This window comes from Bubalus kerabau, chromosome 3 (assembly GCF_029407905.1).
Source record: "Bubalus kerabau isolate K-KA32 ecotype Philippines breed swamp buffalo chromosome 3, PCC_UOA_SB_1v2, whole genome shotgun sequence".
NCBI lineage: Eukaryota > Metazoa > Chordata > Mammalia > Artiodactyla > Bovidae > Bubalus > Bubalus kerabau.
In genome coordinates, this window is record NC_073626.1 from 124,044,798 (window position 1) to 124,066,125 (window position 21,328).

Below are 21,328 nucleotides of genomic sequence, written 5' to 3' on the forward strand. Positions count from 1 at the left end.
TCCACACCCTCTCCAGCATTTATTGCTTGTAGGCTTTTGGATCGCAGCCATTCTGACTGGTGTGAAATGGTATCTCATTGTGGTTTTGATTTGCATTTCTCTGATAATGAGTGATGTTGAGCATCTTTTCATGTGTTTGTTAGACATCTGTATGTCTTCTTTGGAGAAATGTCTATTTAGTTCTTTGGCCCATTTTTTGATTGGGTCATTTATTTTTCTGGAATTGAGCTGCAGGAGTTGCTTGCATGTTTTTGAGATTAGTTGTTTGTCAGTTGCTTCATTTGCTATTATTTTCTCCCATTCTGAAGGCTGTCTTTTCACCTTGCTTATAGTTTCCTTTGTCGTGCAGAAGCTTTTAATTTTAATTAGGTCCCATTTGTTTATTTTTGCTTTTGTTTCCAATATTCTGGGAGGTGAATCATAGAGGATCCTGCTGTGGTGTATGTCAGAGAGTGTTTTGCCTATGTTCTCCTCTAGGAGTTTTATAGTTTCTGGTCTTATGTTTAGATCTTTAATCCATTTTGAGTTTATTTTTGAGTAAGGTGTTAGAAAGTGATCTAGTTTGATTTTTTTACAGGTGGTTGACCAGTTTTCCCAGCACCACTTGTTAAAGGATTGTCTTTTCTCCATTGTATATTCTTGCCTCCTTTGTCAAAGATAAGGTGTCCATAGGTGCATGGATTTATCTCTGGGCTTTCTATTTTGTTCCATTGATTTATATTTCTGTCTTCATGCCAGTTGTGTCTTGATGACTGTGGTTTTGTATTAGAGCCTGAAGTCAGGCAGGTTGATTCCTCCAGTTCTGTTCTTCTTTCTCAAGATTGCTTTGGCTATTTGAGGTTTTTTGTATTTCCATACAAATTGTGAAATTATTTGTTCCAACTCTGTGAAAAATACCGTTGGTAGCTTAGTAGGGATTGCATTGAATCTATAGATTGCTTTGGGTAGTATACTCATTTTCGCTATATTGATTCTTCTGATCCATGAACATGGTATATTTCTCCATCTATTTGTGTCCTCTTTGATTTCTTTCACCAGTGTTTTATAGTTTTCTATATATAGGTCTTTAGTTTCTTTAGGTAGATATATTCCTAAGTATTTTATTCTTTTCATTGCAATGGTGAATGGAATTGTTTCCTTAATTTCTCTTTCTATTTTCTCATTATTAGTGTATAGGAATGCAAGGGATTTATGTGTGTTGATTTTATATCCTGCTACTTTACTATATTCATTGATTAGCTCTAGCAATTTTTTGGTGGAGTCTTTAGGGTTTTCTTTGTAGAGGATCATGTCATCTACAAACAGTGAGAGTTTTACTTCTTCTTTTCCAATTTGGATTCCTTTTATTTCTTTTTCTGTTCTGATTGCTGTGGCCAAAACTTCCAAACTATGTTGTCTATTCAACTTTCAAAAGCTTTACTCATTTCTCTTTCCTCTAACAAATCCCTTGGTTAGGCCTGACTCTTAGCCAGGTCCAACAATCATAAAATGACTATTCACTTAGAAGGACTGTCTTTTATCTGAAATTTTAGTTCATTTAGTTCTTTGTTTCTACAACTCTCCAGTCTTTACAAACATGCTTTTTTTTTTTAAATTTATCTAGACTTTCAAGTTGCTGCAGGAAAATCAGTGGTCTGCTACCACCTACTACATTTTCATAATCATACTTTAAAGTCATTTTTAGAGTTCTCTCTTGTTTTCATTTCATTTGGGATTTTAAAAAATCTAATTTGATTTTTTTAAGCTGACTTTTTTAAAAAATCATTTTTCTTCGTGTATTCTGGGACTTTGGTTTGCGGGTCCATCTTGAATAAGAATTTTTCTTTTCTGCTTTCTGTCTCTCTTGACTCATCATGTAGTGTCTTATGGCTCTGTAGTTATGTCCCTCACTCCTCCTGGGATGACCCAGACCAGCACTGTGGTTTATATTGTGGTTTGGATTTCCCATTCTCATGGGAATAAGGAGTCAGCAGGATACTTCTCTTAAGTCTTAATCGTAAACCTTCTCTTCATCCCTAGGACAAGGTGGACAACAACTTCTTTAGCTTTTAGTTACAGGCAGGAATGACCTGCTTCAATTTCTGGTTCTAACCAGTGAGCTTAAGTCTGCTATCCTGCTCCATGTGTGTGTGTGTGTGTGTGTGTGTGTGTGTGTGTGTGTGAGAAGGAGGTGGTATTTTTAGCCTGTTAGCCTAGGACATGAATCCATTCCCACATATCATATAGAACTGGAATCCTGCAGGTCTTATCTGTTTGTTATTTCTGTTCTATTTTTCCATGGAGATACCCATTGTATTTTTTAGTATGATTATCTTTTTAATCTTTTTAGTTATCTTTTTAAGTCCATCTTAGCTATGTATTTGAGTTGAGAGTGATGACCATGTTCAAAGTATAACTTTACAAAGCAGTTTCTTCCAGAAGTTGAATTTTGTTAGCCATTGTTTTTTCACTTTAAATAGTGCACATATTCTTCCTTTAGATATAGTAGGACAACACTTTCCATTATCACACTGGTATGCCAAAGAACCTCAGTGTCACACAAGCAGCTTGGCTCTGTCACCTTTCAGGATGTAGTTTTAAATTTCACCAAAAATGAGTAATTAACAGGACTCTCCACAAATTTCACAAATAAAGGAAATGAGTTTTAAATGCAGCCTCTAAGTACCTTCAATCCATAATGATGTATATCTGACACACCTTACATACCAAGCATTGGACCCGATATCTCTCACCATTGTCATCAATAAATAAAAGACCAGAGTCTTTGAGCAGATTTGTATTTCTTTTTATATGTAGCTAATTGGTAAAATGTTTGGATATCTTTACATTTTTACATCTGCCCTTGAATCACTCAGCATTCACTGGTCAAATATTTACTGAGAGTTGCAATGTGATTAAGATATGTCTCCTTAGCACACTGGCAAGATTGTGCTAGTGTGATTCTAGACACCTAGACAGATTCTAGGCAACATCTATTCAACAATTTCTTTTGTTATTTTCCTAAAAATATCTCCCCAGCTTTCTTGATGATATGCCTATCATCCCTCTCTCACAGCAGGGCAGAGGGTAGGAGTTTGTTACAGTCAAATATCTTGCTGGATTTTCTTTTTGAAGAGTCTAATTTCCATGATACATTGGAAGAGATTGGTTTAATCCTGATTTGGATGGGACAGAAGTAAGCACGAGAGGGAGATATCCAGAGCGGGATATTTATGATAATAGTGCAATCCCCTGGGCTGCCAGGAGATTGTGGGAGGGCACTATTTATTTATGATAGACAGGAGAGAAAAACCTAAGTTGTAAAGGAGGATGATTCTAAAACAAAAAGTTGAGAAACATTATAGGTTTGCAGAGGAACATTTCTGAACTGGAGAATCTGAAAACTGCATCTGGTATGTACAGACCTATGTGGAGATGTCCATGGAATTGGACAAATAAAAGCAAACCTACTAAAAGGGAGCCCAGAGTGAGTGGAAGCAGTGTGTGTGCATGCCTGTTGCCCCCCTGGACCTAGGTGTCCATCTCTAGGAATCACAGTGTTAGGGTTGCTGAACAGTTTAGCTCCTCTGGCTTTTCTGCAGCTGCCTGACTTATGTCACAGCTGGCCTGGCATGAACATGGGACTATTTCAGGAATCCCACGCATACTATACAGAAAATGGTTCTGATATAAAAGGTATCTTCCAAAGTGTCTTAACAGACAGGAGTGGGAACAAGTCTGGGTTGACTGCTCCTAGATGCAGATGATCGCCCAGAAACAGAATGAAAACACACTTGCAATGTTGTAATATTTACTCACTGATTGATTTATCTGTTCATTTTTTCATTAGGCTATTTGGGCTTCCCTCCTAGCTCAGTTGGTAAAGAATCTGCCTGCAATGCAGGAGACCGGGGTTCGATTCCTGGGTCAGGAAGATTCTCTGGAGAAGGAAATGGTTACCCACTCCAGTATTCTTGATTGGAGAATCCCATGGACTGGAGCCTGCCTCAAGAGTTGGACATGACTTAGCGACTAAAGAGAGAGAGAGAGATTAAATACTTATTGAGTATTTCCTATGTGTTAGGCACTATGTTAGGTGCTGGAAATAAAGATGAACAAGATATAGTCCCTGTTCTCATTGGGCTCACAGCCCATTGGAGAAGACAGACAAGTGGAGAAGGAAATATCAAGAAGAGTGGCAAGCACTCAGGATGTCCCCTCTCAAGAGTGGGGAGTTAATGGCCACACCCAGTAATTCTGAGGGGCTGAATTCTCCTCTAGGACCCCAGAGGATGCTGCTTCTTTCATGCTTACCCTGAAAAGAGATGAAGAATAGCACCCTTTCTTTCACAATATGAGAAGGAAATGTACAGTAGTGAGGAAAATCTACATCTTGGGTGCAAGCAGTGCTAGAAAGCCCAGAGGTTTATATCTTCTTTTGAAAACTAGTCCTCCCTGCCCTCATCCTCTTACCCCCACTTTCCGACCAGCAGGAAAAAGACAGTGGATGAGCAAGTATGAGGCATAAACAGGACCTGTGGTAACTTGAACTTGGCTGTCAGTAACATATTCAGACATACAATGCCTTGGTTTTGCCCTCTCAAAAACTCAGACTAAGCTGGTCTTACCAATTTGCAGGAGGAAAGGAGTTAGTACTGAAAACAATCCTCTACTATCATAAGGAGTATGGTTCATTGAGCACATACTGTGTTCCTCCATTAAAAAAATAAAAAAACTATTAGGAAAAGGAAAACCTAAATATTCTAACATCTTCATTTATGTGACATTGAAATATCTGCCTGGTCACAAATATCCTAAGATTGAGCTCAGTGTAGAATAATATTTGCTGCCATTTGTGGAGATATTACTATGCAGTAGGTACTGTATCAAGTGCTTTATAGGCATAATCTCATTTAATCCTTGTCTTTTACTATTGTCCCTATTTTATATGGTGCTAGTGGTAAAGAACATGCCTGCCAGTGAAGTAGACATAAGAGACACAGGTTCAATCCCTGGGTCAGAAAGGGGAGGAGGAAATCCTTGGAGGAGGAAATGACAACCCATTCAAGTAGTCCTGTCTGGAGAATGGGTTGGACAGAGGAGGCTGGCAGTCAACAGTCCATAGGGTCACAAAGAGTCAGACACTACTGAAGTGACTGAGCATGAATGCATTATTTTATACATCAGGAGGTTCAGTGAATTTTTCTCACTTGGCCTGAAGTTACACAATTTATAATTAGTAGAGCCTGATTTCAAACCCCAGTTGACTTTCTTTTCAATAAACTATTTTTACTTTTAAAACTTCTGGCTATTTCACTGAATGTAGTCTTGTCAATTCATAATACTATAAGTTTTTAAAAATAGGTTCAGTTCAGTTCAGTTCAGTCGCTCAGTCGTGTCCGACTCTTTGAGACACCATGAATTGCAGCACACCAGGCCTCCCTGTCCATCACCAACTCCCGGAGTTCACTCAGACTCACATCCATCGAGTCAGTGATGCCATCCAGCCATCTCATCCTCTGTCCCCTTCTCCTCCTGCCCCCAATCCCTCCCAGCATCAGAGTCTTTTCCAATGAGTCAACTCTTTACATGAGGTGGCCAAAGTACTGGAGTCTCAGCTTTAGCATCATTCCTTCCAAAGAAATCCCAGGGCTGATCTCCTTCAGAATGGACTGGTTGGATCTCCTTGCAGTCCAAGGGACTCTTAAGAGGCTTCTCCAACACCACAGTTCAAAAGCATCAGTTCTTTGGCGCTCAGCCTTCTTCACAGTCCAACTCTCACATCCACACATGACTGTTCTCATGTTGATGTACACCTTACTGGATTATAGACTGCAATGTTTTCAAAGTCAGGGGGTGCACATGGAAGCCAGCACAGGGATGAGCTCCCTCTAGGTAGTCACAATGGATTAAATGATATGGAATAAAGTACCTACCATGTCATACTGGTGTTGAAGGAAATGGCAACCCACTTCAGTATTTTTGGATATGGACAAAGGACATGGACAAAGGAGCCTGGTGGTCTACTGTTCATGGGGTCACAAAGAATCGGACATGACTGGGTGACTAAGCACATATCAGACTGGCTCAATAAGTTTAGGATTGTGCCCCAGGCCTGGAACATCCTTTCTTCTTCTTTTGGGGAAAGCCTGCACCATTATTTATTGAACCTTTAAAACTTATTAATTATTGATGCCCTGCTGCACAAGGGATTTGGTCCAGGGGTATGCAGCAATCTAGGGCATGGTTCTCACCTTCAACAAGGTCATAGAGAAGTTGAAGAAACAGACATATAGCAATTTCAATGCAAAATGTGTGCTGAGGCCTGCCTTGCAGGCACGACCAGTCCCTGCTGGAGCACTAAGGCACATCCATGTCACTACATCTGGAGGGGTTGGAAATGTCTCTTTGAGGCAATAATGACTTGAAGAGATCTACAAGCAGAGCCAAAAGTATGCTCAAGGGTCCAGGTGAGAACGTGGTGCCTCCTGGGAAGTGAGAAATCTGCCTGCCTGCAATGCAGGATACCCGGGTTGGATCCTTGGGTAGGGAAGATACCATGGAGAAGGGAATGGCTATCTACTCCAGTATTCTTGCCTGGAGAATCCCATGGACAGAGGAACCTCCTGGGAAGTGAGAAAGAGCAGATTATACTTGGCAAGGGTAGGGGGATAATACTGAGGAATGAGCCTGAGAAATAGGAAGAGACACATAATGAAAGGCTAAGAAATTTGGATTATTTTGATTAAAAGACAAAGCAAATGAGATAGAGGGCTTATCACACTTAAACGCCCAGCCAACAGGAAATTTTAGCATTGTTACTTCTCTACCATCCCCGAGGTCCCCCAATTGTTTCTTGCTTGGGAAATCCCCTTCAGTGGCAGGCCTCCACCCACATACCAGCCAAACGAACCCTCTCCTTTCTGATGACTGGTGCATCAGCTTGTGGGAAAGGAGCCAAACGGGGCTGCAACCCTACATCTCCCCAGGGTGGAGCTAGTGAGGGCAGGGCAGCCACCAGCTTTGGCCTCTGCTGGGCTTGCCCAGCAAATGGTTTTCTCTGGGCCTAATTAAGGATGACTTGATGTCTACATGGCCACACTTAAATCTTTGTTGGTCTGCTTATTGTTTCCATTGAGCGTGACAAGGCTTAGGAGCTTTATTCTGGGTGTCTCAGCCAAGTGCCAAAGGGAAAGAAATAAAAAGAAGAAATCACTACTTTCATTCACTAAACATGCCCATTTACTTGTTTTTCTATTTTATTGCATTAGTCATTGCCATAAAGTCAGCGTGGTCTACTCTTTTTTCCCCCTTTTTTTATGATAGCAACATTCCAGAGCCAGGCAAGCACTCCAACCACGAGACAGACCAATAGTGCATATCCAGAGGTGTTGGTTTCAGTTCCCACAAACAGTCCTTCCAGCTTCAGCCTTAGAGGCTCCTAGGACTAGCAAACTTTCATCACTGGCTCTTTGGATGCCTCTGAGAGATCAGTGGGATTGTGGTCTCAGTCAATATCATTTTGGTGCAGGTGTTCACCATACTATTTCCTTCTTTATTCCAAAAACTAGAGTTTCCAGATTTAGCAAATAAAAGTAGAAGAAAAAAGGGCTTCCCTGGTGACTCAGACTGTAAAGAATATGCCTTCAATGCAGGATACCCAGCTTGGATCCTTGGGTAGGGAAGATACTGTGGAGAAGGGAATAGCTGCCTACTCCAATACTCTTGCCTGGAGAATCCCATGGTCAGAGGAACCTGGCAGACTACAGTCCATGGGGTCATCTAGGAAACCTTCATCATTTGACTCGTTGGAGCACTTCTGAGATAAGTGGAACTGTGGTCTCTCTCAATAACATTTTGGAGTAAGAACTGACAGTATTCTTTCTTTCTTTGTTCCAAAAACTAGAGTTGCCAGGTTTAGCAAACAAAATTATAAGATGTCCAGCTAAACTTGAATTTCAGATAAGCAACAAATAATTGTTTAGTATCTGTATGCTCCATACCATATTTAGAACAGACTTACGCTAATATGATATTTGATTTGGCAGCGCTACCACCAAGTAAACCCTATGAGCAAGTGCTGAGTGGCGTTTCAATGCTAAGCACTGTTAGGTGCTAAGGCGTCAGGGATGATTCAGGCACAGTTTTCCCCTGAAGGGAGTCAAAGGCTTGTGAAGGTGGCACTAAGTAAACAACTAATAAAATTAAACCAAATACTGACAAGACAACTTACACAGACATACCCATACAAATACTCATGCACAAACACAGCTGTTGCTGAATCTCACTTATCAATTTGAATGCACATAAAGTGGGAATTGATAAAATGTCAGCATAAGAGAGTATTCAGGACTACAAAAATTAAGAATAATATGCTTCAACAATAAGCATTCAACCTGGGAGTTCAAAATGCAAATATCTACCAATGGAATACACCACATTATTATGTCAAAAATTGATAGTATCAACATGTATTAAAAAGGAACTTCTCTAAGTAAATATTTATTCCTGAAATTAAAAAGAAAAAAAACAATAAAAACAGGACTAGATAGACCAGGTTCTTAATATGATAAAATAAAGAAGTAATACTTATTCCTAACTATGAGAATAGTAACCAAAAAAGTCATAGTAAAACAGAAATAAATATCTCTGTCTGTGTGTTCAAACCAAAAGTCAGTATCATATTTAGAGAAGGCTAGTAGAAATGTTTCCTTTAAAACTAGGAATGAAACAAAGACAATATCATCATAATTACTATTTAATAATTTGCTAAAACTATTAGCTGTTCTAACAGGACAAGAGAAAAAATAAGAGACATAAATGCTTAAAAGAAAGTGGTGACTTTGTTATTTTTAGACAATATAATTATAGACTCAGAAAATATATGATACTTTAAAACCCACTTCAAACCTAAAGACACATTTAGACTGAAAGTGAGAGGACGGAAAAGTATATTTCATGCAAATGGGAAGCAAAAGAAAGCTGGAGTAGCAATCCTCATATCAGACAAAATAGACCTTAAAGATATAAGAGATAAGGAAGGACAATACATAATGATCAAGGGATCAATCCAAAAGGAAGACCTAACAATTGTAAATATCTATGCACCCAACACAGGAGCCCCTCAATACATAAGACAAACACTAACAGACATAAAAGGAGAAACTGACGGTAACACAGTAAAAGTAGGAGACTTTAACACCTCACTCACACCAATGGACAGATCATCAAAACAGAAAATTAATAAGGAAACACAAGTCTTCAATGATACATTAGATGAGATGGATCTCACTGAAATCTTCAGGACATTCCATCCAAATGCAAAAGAATATACTGTCTTCTCAAGTGCACATGGAACATTCTCCAGGGTAGACCACATCTTGGGTCACAAATCAAACCTCAGTAAATTTAAGAAAATTGAAATTGTGTCGAGCATCTTCTTTAACCACAACACTATAAGACTAGATATAAATTACAAGAAAAAAAAAAAAAAACAACTGTAAGAAGGACAAACACATGGAGATTAAACAACATGTTTCTAAATAACCAACAGGTTACTAAAGAAATCAAAAGGAAAACCAAAAAATTTCTAGAAACAAATGACAATGAAAACATGACAACTAGAAAGCTATGGGATGCAGCAAAAACAGTTCTAAGAGGGAAGTTTATAGCAATACAATCCGACCTCAAGAAAAAAGAAAAATATTAAATAGACAACCTAACTTTACACCTAAAACAACTGGAAAAAGAAGAACAACACCCCCCCACACACACACCCAAATTAGTAGAAGGAAAGAAATCATAAAGATCCAAGCAAATAAATGAAAAAGAAATGACAGAAAAAATAATAAAGATTAATAAAATTAAAGGCTGGTTCTTTGAGAAGATAAAATTGTCAAACCTTTAGCCAGACTCATCAGGAAAAAAAGAATCAAATCGAGAAAATTAGAAATGAAAAAGTAGAGGTTACAACAGACAATGCAAAAATACAAAGGATTATAAGAGACTATTATGAACAACTATATGGCAATAAAATAGATCACCTGGAAGAAATGGACAGATTCTTAGAAAAGTTCAATCTTCCAAGACTGAATCAGGAAGAATAGAAATTATGAACAACCCAATCACAAGCACTGAAATTGAAGCTGTGATCAAAAATATCCCAAAAAACAAAAGCCTGGGACCAGATGGCTTCACAGGAGAGTTCTATCAAACATTCAGACAAGAGCTAATGCCTATCCTTCTAAAACTCTTTTTAAAAATTGCAGAGGAAAGAACACTCCCAAACTCATTCTACAAGGCCACTATCACCCTGATACCAAAACCAGACAAAGACAACACAAAAAAATAAAACTGCAGGCCAATATCACTGATGAACATAGATGCAAAAATCTATGTTCAGAAATAACATAATAAACAGAATTCAGCAACACATCAAAGAGCTCATGTTACACAATGATCAAGATGGTTTTATTCCAGGGATGCAAGGATTCTTCAATATATGCAAATCAATCCATGTGATATACCATATTAACAAACTGAAAGATGAAAACCATATGATCATCTCAGTAGATGCAGAAAAAGCCTTTGACAAAATTCAGCACCCATTTATGATTAAAACGCTTTAAAAAATGGGCATAGAAAGAACCTATCTCAACATAGTAAAGGCCCTATATGATAAGCCTACACCAGGCTTCTCCATCCATGGAATTTTCCAGGTATGAATACTGGAGTGGGTTGCCATTTCCTTCTCCAATAAGCCTACAACAAATGTTGTTCTCAATGGTGAAACACTGAAAGCATTCCCCTTAAGATCAGGGGAATATCCACTTCCACTTTCACCACTATTATTCAACATAGTTGTGGAAGTCCTAGCTATAGCAATCAGAGAAGAAAAAGAAATAAAAGGAATCCAGATCAGAAAAGAAGAAGTAAAGCTCTCACTGTTTGCAGATGACATGATACTGCATATAGAAAACACTAAAGATAGTATCAGAAAATTACTAGAACTAATCAGTGAATTTAGCAAAGTTGCAGGATACAAAATCAATACACAGAAATCACTTGCATTTCTATATACTAACAATGAAAAATCAGAAAGAGAAATTCAGGAATCAATCCCATTCACCATTGCAACAAAAAGAATTAAATACCTAGGAATAAACTTACCTTAGGATACAAAAAAACTATACACAGAAAATTATAAGACACTAATGAAAGAAATCAAATATTACATAAACAGATAAAAATATTCCATGTTACTGGGTAGGAAGAATTAACATTGTGAAAGTGACTATACTACCAAATGTAATCTACAGATTCAATGTGATCCCTATCAAATTACCAATGGCATTTTTCACAGAACTAGAACAAAATATTTCACACTTCATATGGAAACACAAAAGACCCTGAATAGCCAAAGCAGTCTTGAGAGAGAAGAATGGAGCTGGAGGAATCAAACTTCCTGACTTCAGATTATACTACAAAGTTACAGTCATCAAGACAGTATGGTACTGGCACAAAAACAGAAATATAGACCTATGGAACAAAATAGAAAGCCCAGGAATAAACCCATGCACCTATGGGTGCTTTATTTTTGACAAAGGAGGCAAAGACATATAATGGGGCAAAGACAGCCTCTTCAATAAATGGTGCTGGGAAAACTGGACAGCTACATGTAAAAGAATGAAATTAGAACACTTCCTAACACCATACAGAAAGATAAACTAAAAATGGATTAAAGACCTAAATGTAAGACCAGAAACTATAAAACTCTTAGAGGAAAACATAGGCAGAACACTTCATGACATAAATCAAAGCAAGATCCTCTATGACCCACTTCCTAGAGTAACAGAAATAAAAACAAAAGTAAACAAGTGGGACCTGATTAAACTTAAAAGCTTTTGCACAGCAAAGGAAACTATAAGCAAGGTGTAAAGACAACCCTTAGAATGGGAGAAAATAATAAGTGAAGCAACTGACAAAGGATTAATTTCCAAAATATACAAGCAGCTCAATACCAGGAAAACAAGCAACCAAATCAAAAAGTGGGAGAAAGACCTAAAAAGACATTCTCCAAAGAAGACATACAGATGGCTAACAAACACATGAAAAGATGCTCAACATCTCTCATTATTAGAGGAATACCAATCAAAACCACAATGAAATACCATCTCACACTGATCAGAATGGCCATCATCAAAAAGTCTACAAACAATAAATGCTAGAGAGGGCGTACAGAAAAGGGAATGCCCTTATACTGTTGGTGGGAATGTAAATTGATACAGTCACTCTGGAAAACGGTATGGAGTTAAAAAACTAGGAATAAAACCACCATATGACCCAGCAAACCCACTTCTAGGCATATACCCCGAGGAAACCAAAACTGAAAAAGACACATGTATCTCATTGTTCATTGCAGCACTATTTACAATAGGTAGAACATGGAAGCAACCTAGATGTCCATCAACATGAATAGATTAAGAAATTGTGACATATATACACAATGGAATATTACTCAGCCATAAAAAGGAACACATTTGAGTCAATTCTGATGAGGTGGATGAACACAGAACCTATTATACAGAGTAAAGTGAGTCAGAAAGAGAAAGATAAATATCATATTCTAATGCACATATATTGAATCTAGAAAAATGGTACTGAAGAATTTATTTACAGGGCAGCAATAGAGAAATAGACATAGACAACAGACTTACGGACATGGGGAGAGGGGAGGAGAGGATGAGATGTATGGAAAGAGTAACATGGAAACTTATATTGCCATATGTAAAATAGATATGCAACGGGAATTTGCTGTATGGAAACTCAAACAGGGGCTCTGTATCAACTTAGAGGGAAGGGATGGGGTGGGAGAAGGGAGGGAGGTTTATAAGGGAGGGGATATATGTACACCTATGGCTGATTCATGTTGAGGTTTGACAGAAAACAACAAAATTCTGTAAAGCAATTATCCTTCAATAAAAAATAAAATTTAAAAAAATGCATAAGTGAAAAAAAAGAAAATATATATACTTTAAAGCTTAGAAAAAAATTCAATGTGGAAGAAACAATCCTATAGGGTGTTAGTTAATAAATGAGTGCACGAAAATCAACACATTTTTCTGTGGAGAAGCAAAAATCAGAAAACATAGCAGAATAAAAATCCCACTAATAATGGCAACTAAAGATATAATATCTATAACTAAAGTTAATTTAACATATATGCAATTCCTAAACAGAAGAGTTTAAGAGTCTTAAAAACAGTTATACTCTGAAAAAAGATACAACGAATTCTTTGATAAAAAGCTATCATTTTTTTAAAATTAGTCTCTAAACTGCAATCTTAATTAAAATATATTATGTGACATTTAGCTGGAAAAATAAATATCAAAACTTCTGGAAAAACAGAAAAATGAGAGAAGACTGCTGCTGCTACTGCTAAGTCACTTCAGTCGTGTCTGACTCTGTGCGACCCCATAGATGGCAGCCCACCAGGCTCCCCCGTCCCTGGGATTCTCCAGGCAAGAACACTGGAGTGGGTTGCCATTTCCTTCTCCAATGCATGAAAGTGAAGTTACTCAGTCGTGTCCAACTCTCAGCAACCTCATCGACTGCAGCCTACCAGACTCCTCCATCCATGGGATTTTCCAGGCAAGAGTACTGGAGTGGGGTGCCATTGCTAGGTTTACTAAATATTAAAATATGCAGTCACAGCAAATAATGTACTTTGGAGACCTGAAGAAAATAATTTCAGGAAGAAAAGTTAATGGAGTAAAATGGAGAGAACAGAAATAGACACAAATATATGTGGGCTCTTATATAGAAGATAAAGCAACACTTAAAATCAGGAAAAAGAGAGATTATATTTTTAGTAGTTTTAGGACAATTGCATGGAAAAAGATAAGCTGGATTACCCATTTTAGAAAAGATGTTACAATTAGACAAAAGACTTAATTATATGAAAACACAAAGTTACATTAAGTTTTGGAAGACAAGAAGTGCAATAAGCATTTACAGAGCAGATACATTATTTAGAAACCATAAAAGCATAGACTGGCAATGCTGATGATTTAAAAATTTAAAATATCTGCAAGCAAAATTATATACAGAAAGCAAAAAGACAGGAAAAAAACCTAAGGAAAAATATTTGTTACACATATCACAAAAGTCTCATATTTTTTAATTAACAAAGAACATAAAAATCAGTAAGTAACAATTCAATCAAAAAAATGTGTGAGGCTTATGAATAAGCTGCCAGTAAAGAAGGAATAATTTCTGTTATAATTTAATAAAAGCAACAGTAATTTTGGTAACTTAGATGGCTAATTATTAAAGGATTTGATGATGCATGAGGAAGTTGGCTTTATATACACCATTGATGGGCATTTATGTTGGGATAACCTTTCTAGAAGACAGTTTGGTTGCAACCTGCCAGAACTTGCTCCCTTTGATGGAGATCACTTACAGGAATTTATCTTTTGACCATATGTAAGTCCCTTGGACTGCAAGGAGATCCAACCAGTCCATTCTGAAGGAGATCAGCCCTGGGATTTCTTTGGAGGGAATGATACTAAAGCTGAAACTCCAGTACTTTGGCCACCTCATGCGAAGAGCTGACTCATTGGAAAAGACTCTGATGCTGGGAGGGATTGGGGGCAGGAGGAGAAGGGACGACAGAGGATGAGATGGCTGGATGGCATCACCAACTCGATGGATGTGAGTCTCAGTGAGCTCCCGGAGTTGGTGATGGACAGGGAGGCCTGGAGTGCTGTAATTAATGGGGTCACAAAGAGTCGGACAGGACTGAGCGACTGAACCCAGCTGAACTGAACTGAAACATTCACCAAAGAAGAGATACAAGGTTATTCACTATGGGATTGTTTGTAATCTGGGGGGAATAGTGGAAGCAAAGTGACCATCAATAAGGAACTGGTTAAAACTGTCACATTCAAATGATGAACACATTAGTAACCAATGAAAGTATGTGAGATTCCAGGTGCATGCTTATGTGGAAAGATCTACAAAAAAAGTGTAATTAGAGTGTAAACATCAAGTGGAGATGAGTGCTGTATTACAGTTTCTTGTGAAAAAGAATTACATACATGTACTATATAAATATATTATGCAAAATATGTAAAAATATAGAGAGATCTCTGATGTTTGGATACTGATAAATGCATACATTTAGGTAAGAACAAACATTGTTAATTGTGTGATGGTTGAGAGCTGAGAGTCAGAAGGAGGCAGATGACCTTTAATTTCCTGCCTCTCTCACACTTTGAATATCCTAAGCATGCACATGTAGCAATTTCATTTTTCCCCTATGTCAACTGGTGCTATTTGGGGCTACAAGGTTAAAGATTATTTTTGTTTGTTTCTTTCTTTCTTTTTAAAATTATCTCTGTTTTTCAAAGTCAGGCTTGTTTTACTTAAGACAAAATGTGACACGAGCAGTACACGCAATCTCAGAGTGGCTGTCCAGGTTCTGTAACACTACGTGCAACCAAGTTCATGATAGTCATTCCCTTGCCTCTTCTCCAGCTCCTGGCGGTACAGCCCAGGGTCTCAATTTCTTAGGCTTCCTTCCTCACTTCTGTTCTACCTTCCATCTCCCTAGCCTCTAACTCAGGTCCCAGCACACATGGAAAATCACTGCATTGTTTTAACTAGACCCACTCACAGCTTCAATCTGTTGCATCTGCCAGGCTCCTGGGTGCCCTTTCTTTGGCCACCAGTGCAAGACTAGAATCTCTTATGCTTGCTGTGTTGTACTGGCCTGCTCTTGGTCTGAGGAATGGGGCCACATGTCACCTGTCTTCCCAGGAAGTCTGCATAGCGATTTAGCCTGACTTGGATGGAAGTAAGATTTTATGTAGGTGCTACCTCTTGTTGGCTGATGATCCTGCTTCACTTCTCCAAGTCTCAATACCTTCAACTGTGAAATTGGAATAATAACATTTCCCTTTTTACTCTGCAGCAGATATTCAATGAAATAATGTACATCCTCACTCAGTGATCAAGAAAAGCTAGCTTTCCTTTGTTTTTTTTTTTTTCACTCCCATAGAAAAGCATTTTATTTTCAATATAGCAGTGTGTAAGTGTCAATCCCAAACTCCCAATCTATCCCTCTCCCTGACCTTTCCCCCCTGCTAACCATAAACTCATTCTCTAAGTCAGTGAATCTGTTTGTATCTTATTAATAAGTTCATTTGTATCTTTTTTTAAAAGATTCTAAACATAAGTGATATCATATGATCTTTGTCTGTTACTTCTTCACTTTCCTTTTGCTTTTTATTTCCCTTTACAAATTTATTTCTCCTTCCTAATGATTGGGGGAACAGGGAAAGGAAGCTATTGCTGTATCACTTCCCAAAGATACTTAGAGTTATGACATGACTTAGCCATAAGAGCCTTAAAGCCATACATCCTCCAGGTCCAGTCAGTTTATTCATTAACCCTTCCCGTCATGACAAGGTACTTGAACTAGGGAGCTGATGGGCTCCTGGAAGCTCTCCTGGGGAGCACCTGATGTTTGTTAATTCTTATTTCTTCATCATTTGACTTACAAGACTTTATGCCTATGATCTGGAGGTCTCTGGGTGCCGGCATCCAAACAGAAAAGAACCATTAAAGTTCAATCAAAGCTCAAAGCTTGTGGGTAAAGTTCCAAGTCTGCATGAGCCAAGAGTCTGGAAACCTAAGCTTTCTATTGGGGTGCACTGCCAGCCCCAAACTTGTGGAGGTGCAGACAGGCTCCGGTCCTTGCTTTGATCCTTTTACCAGGATTGTGTGCCAAGATCCTATTGTACTATTGACATTATAGAGAATTTAGCTTTTATTGTTTTTCCTTTAGAATTTTACAATTCTCCTTCAAGATGAGTCAAATAAACCCATAGTTTTAATGCCTGTGTTATTTTAAAAAGTCATGAAAAAAATGAAGATGATCTGCAAGATGATTATGGAAGCACCCTCTGGAGTCCACACGCATGGATTCAGATCCCAGGTCTGCTGCTGCAAAGCAGAGGCAGGATTTAAATATTTCCAGCATTAGTGTTCTCATCAGGAAACTGGGACAACATTCTCTACTCCAGGCTTAAATTAGGCAACACATGCAAAGCACCTCACACAGGCCAGGCACACAGTAAGCCTGAAAGTGGTGTTGGCCATTACTCTTACAGGTTAGCACCATAGGGAGTGATTTAAGGGTGAATTCCAAAGAAAGATCTGGAGTTCGGATCAGTATTTTGCCATTTGCTGGTTGCATGACGTTATCAAATTACTTAACCCAATCTACCCACCTGGGAAATAGGAATAGCAAAGGTTTCTACATCATATAGTTGCTGTGAGAATTCAATCAGCTAGTAGGTGCAAGGAGCAAGGTGCTATTTAAAGTGCAGCATATAAAGGTACTATAAAAATAATGTATTTTTAAAGTATTATTAATGACAAAAATGGAGAAAGAAATGGCAACCCACTCCAATATTCTTGTCTGGAGAACCCCATGGACAGAGAAGACTGGAAAGCTACAGTCCATGGGGTTGCAAAGAGTCGGAGATGACTTAGCAACTCAGCAATGACAAAGAACCAACTGAAGGAGTCCAAAGTAGTAAAATTTTAAAAAAGCAAAAAAACCCTGAACAAACCTGCACACAACTACCCTCAGTGAAAGCAGGTAGAAGGCAATGAGATGAAGTCAGACTTCAAATTGTTAAATCAGAAAAAGAAAACTGATAAATAAATTGAAATGAAATAAACATCCACGCAAATACTTAAAATTCAAGGCTTTAATGAACATTAAGGGATAAAAGACATATAAATAAAATAATCAACAATGAGCATGAATTTCCTCCAAACTGAGGCTGGAAATGCCTGCAGCTGGAGGAGGGTCCTGCACAGTCAGGAGTTGATGGAGTTCTTTTTTGGCAGAAGGCCCACTTCAGAGACATGCAGTCTGCCTGGGGCCGTTTCCACCTCTCCCAGCCTGGGACTCAGCCGCCTGGTGCCAGCTGTGCGGCCTGAAGTGGGAGCTGGCTTTGTCATCACCTGTCTCTCTGTGGGCCTCTGAGAAGAGCCTTGATGTTGGCACCATCTTACCCTGGAGCTCTGACTCGGACCTCCTCTTATCTTCCCTAACTGGTCTTGGAATAGTCATTGTCTCAGCCCGGTTCCCATTGACTAACCCATCCAAGGACCATCTGAACCCTTGAGACCTAAAAAATGATGAAAGGAATGTTCCACCTCCTCTTTCAGGCAATCCTCTGACATCAATCTATGCCAAAACTCTGGGAAATTGATATTCATCAATAGGTATGAATTTGTACCTGGTACCTGTGTATTATTTTTTTTTCAACCTGTGCATTATTGAGCTGGAGTGGTAGTATGTTTTGGTGTATAAGGAAAATTATTGACTTTCCACTGCTTTCCAAGAGCTCAAAATAGTTGAAGGGAGAAAAGGTACAACCAAGAATAAGTCAAGAGAACAAACAATAGAGTTTGAAAACTCTAAGCATTGGACCCTTGCAGGGAGGGCAGTTGTCTGCACAGGGAAAGAAAGAGATGGCCATACTGTATTACAGTCAGGAAAGGAACCACTTCATGGAACAGAAGATGTGGTGGATGGAGAGACAGCTGAGTCCCCATGAACAGAAAGGATCATCACAGTCACTAGAGCACACACTTCACTCATTCTCTTTTCAACATCACCATGTGGACGGTGCCTCTATCGTGGCCATTTCATAGATGAGAAGACTCAAGTGCAAGGAAGTTAAATAACTGGCCTCAGGGTCTCACAAACACTAAGCAGATGGATGAGACTCACTGCTCTGTGATACACACAACAATGAGAAACGGGATATGTAAATTATGATATTCCATTCAATGTCATTATTTACAGGCATTCAAGACAAGGTTTTCAAAGACCGTGTAACAGTTGTTTCATTTTATTTTTAGTGAAAAATACAATGACAGAAAATTGTGTAGAACCTAAGATTGTAACTATTAAAGCTATGTGTGAAGACTAGGAGCAAACACACCAAACTGTTAGTAGTGACTTTCTTTAAATTCTCTGTTGAGGAATATTTTTTTCTCCTCTCTTTATTGTCTTTTCCTGAATTAAAAAAAAACGTCTATGATCGTAAACAATTTTTATCATGGGAAAACCATGCAAGTGTAAATTTAAGTTGTACAATAGATCTGCACTGATTAAAGTATTTTCCAGAAATAAGCAATAACTTCTGGAGTTTATATTTATGACCTCTAGTGCAATATGCAACTTCCTCTTCCTGATTTTGAGAATTCAGAAGATATTTGAACAAGTTGTGCTTACAGAGTATTTTGGTGTATGCATGAATCTCTATAACTTTTAACTGCAGTATTATTCATCACATATGTGCACATGCATGTGGTATAGATTGATACACACACACACAGAATCAGAAGGTAGTTGGGTTGGGGAAAGGAGGACAGATGACTAGACTGGTGGGTAGTAGAATAGGATAGATCCCTAGTGTGTGCTGGCAAAGTCAAAGATGTGTTACAGACTCAGAGAGGCAAGACATTCTATCAAAACCCATTCTCTTCTGAAACAGGCTTAGAGTCTGAGAGACAAACGGGACAACAGAGACTATTTGTAGGTTCCTTTTTTTTTCTCTCTCTCTCCCTCCCTCTCTCCGCCCCCTGCTCCCCCATGCCACCCTCTCCTCCTCCTCCCTCTCATCTCTTCCTCTCTGACTGATGTATGAGTTGTCCAGCCCCAGGGGCTGCAGCTACAAGAACACCGTCTCTGGGCAGTGTGCCGGCTGGAAAAGAGGCAATCAGGTCTTTGGAAAAACATTTCTGACAATGACAAAAGCCAAAGTGGTCAAAATGAACTGATTTTTGAGAAGAAAGATCTATTTTTAGACCTCTGGGGCGGGTCTATGTGTTCAAAATAGGTATTTAAGGTTGTGTGTAATTTATTTAATGTGCAAGGAAGTTACTAATTTCATAGAAAATAAAGATCCTCAGAACCCAGATTCCTCTGAACTCAACCTCAGCCTTAGCCTCGGGTGATTACTAACTCTTTTGGTGAGAAGATAATTTTATTTTAATTCTCATGCAATAGCTGAATAACTTGCATACAAATGCCAGCTATCAATTTTTATGAGTAAATTATTGTCCTCACTGTTAGGGTGTGGTATAGGAGAGGATGACATACTTTAAGAGCTATAAAGCTTCTTGGATATAATTTTCTTTCTAGGCCATTATAAACATAACAGCCTTATTTTTTTTTAACAGTTTAAGTGAACAACATGTCGAAAGAGTAAAAATAAAAGACTTTAACAACCATGCAGATACCACTTTGATAAACGAGGATCAGATATTTATTTTTTTCATCCCATTTTAGAAAGAAAAATGACATTTCCCCCTCATACTTTAAAATGAGAATGAATTAATTTTACTTTAAAATTTTCTTGACACTCCTTGAGGTAACTGGAGCCACATGTGGTGAAATTGGATTTGGCAAGCAACCCTGTCCGTCCAGGCTTTTTTTTTTTTTTCCTTGCTTTTTTGCTTTCTCTCTGATGCAACTAGTTTTTGAGGACCCCCAACTCATTGGAGCAACACATCTTCAAGAGATAAGATACCCAGGCCTGACATTCAAGACATGACTGCACTGGAGAAATAAACACTGGCTCTTTATAGGCTCTTGGCTTTGGGGTTCTATGAAAGCAGTGACTATTCATAGTTCAAAAGGACAGTAGAAGTCATATGCTCTCTGTCTTTTTTATATCTGATGAAGAAATTAAAGTTAATGGGCTCAGATAACTTGCCAGGATCACCCACTGTTAGTGACCCAGGACTCTGGACAGGAGCCCCAGCCAGTTGCTCCTCCAAAGGACGACCCCAAAGGATGCCAGAGCCCTTTTCCAGATGAACAGAGTGGTGGTATCTGCCCCACAGGTTGTGCAAGAGTGAAGTGAGCCCATCCATGCAAAGTGTTTCAAACAGTGCCTTCTTGTTCACTCTTCTTGTTGTTACGTGCTCAACCAGAAGAATGTATGATGCAGTCAAAGGTGTTTAGCACTGACCAGCAATGCAAAGATGCAGATACCAGAATCATCTCTCACCATGTATAATAATTCCTGTAAGAGGAATTCAAGTCATTCAGGCTTTCTTCAGACGGTCACTGTTGTCAGTTTGAAAGTGAGGCTTTGGAGTTAGAGCTGTTTGCTTCAAAGATACTTTAGTTTTATTCTGAATCTCTTTGTAAAGAGAAAGAAACTGGGTTAATACAGGGAGGATTGGTGTTGTGGTCACACATATTATAAGAAAGCACTTATTCCCTGTGTTAGGACTTAGTTTAATTAAG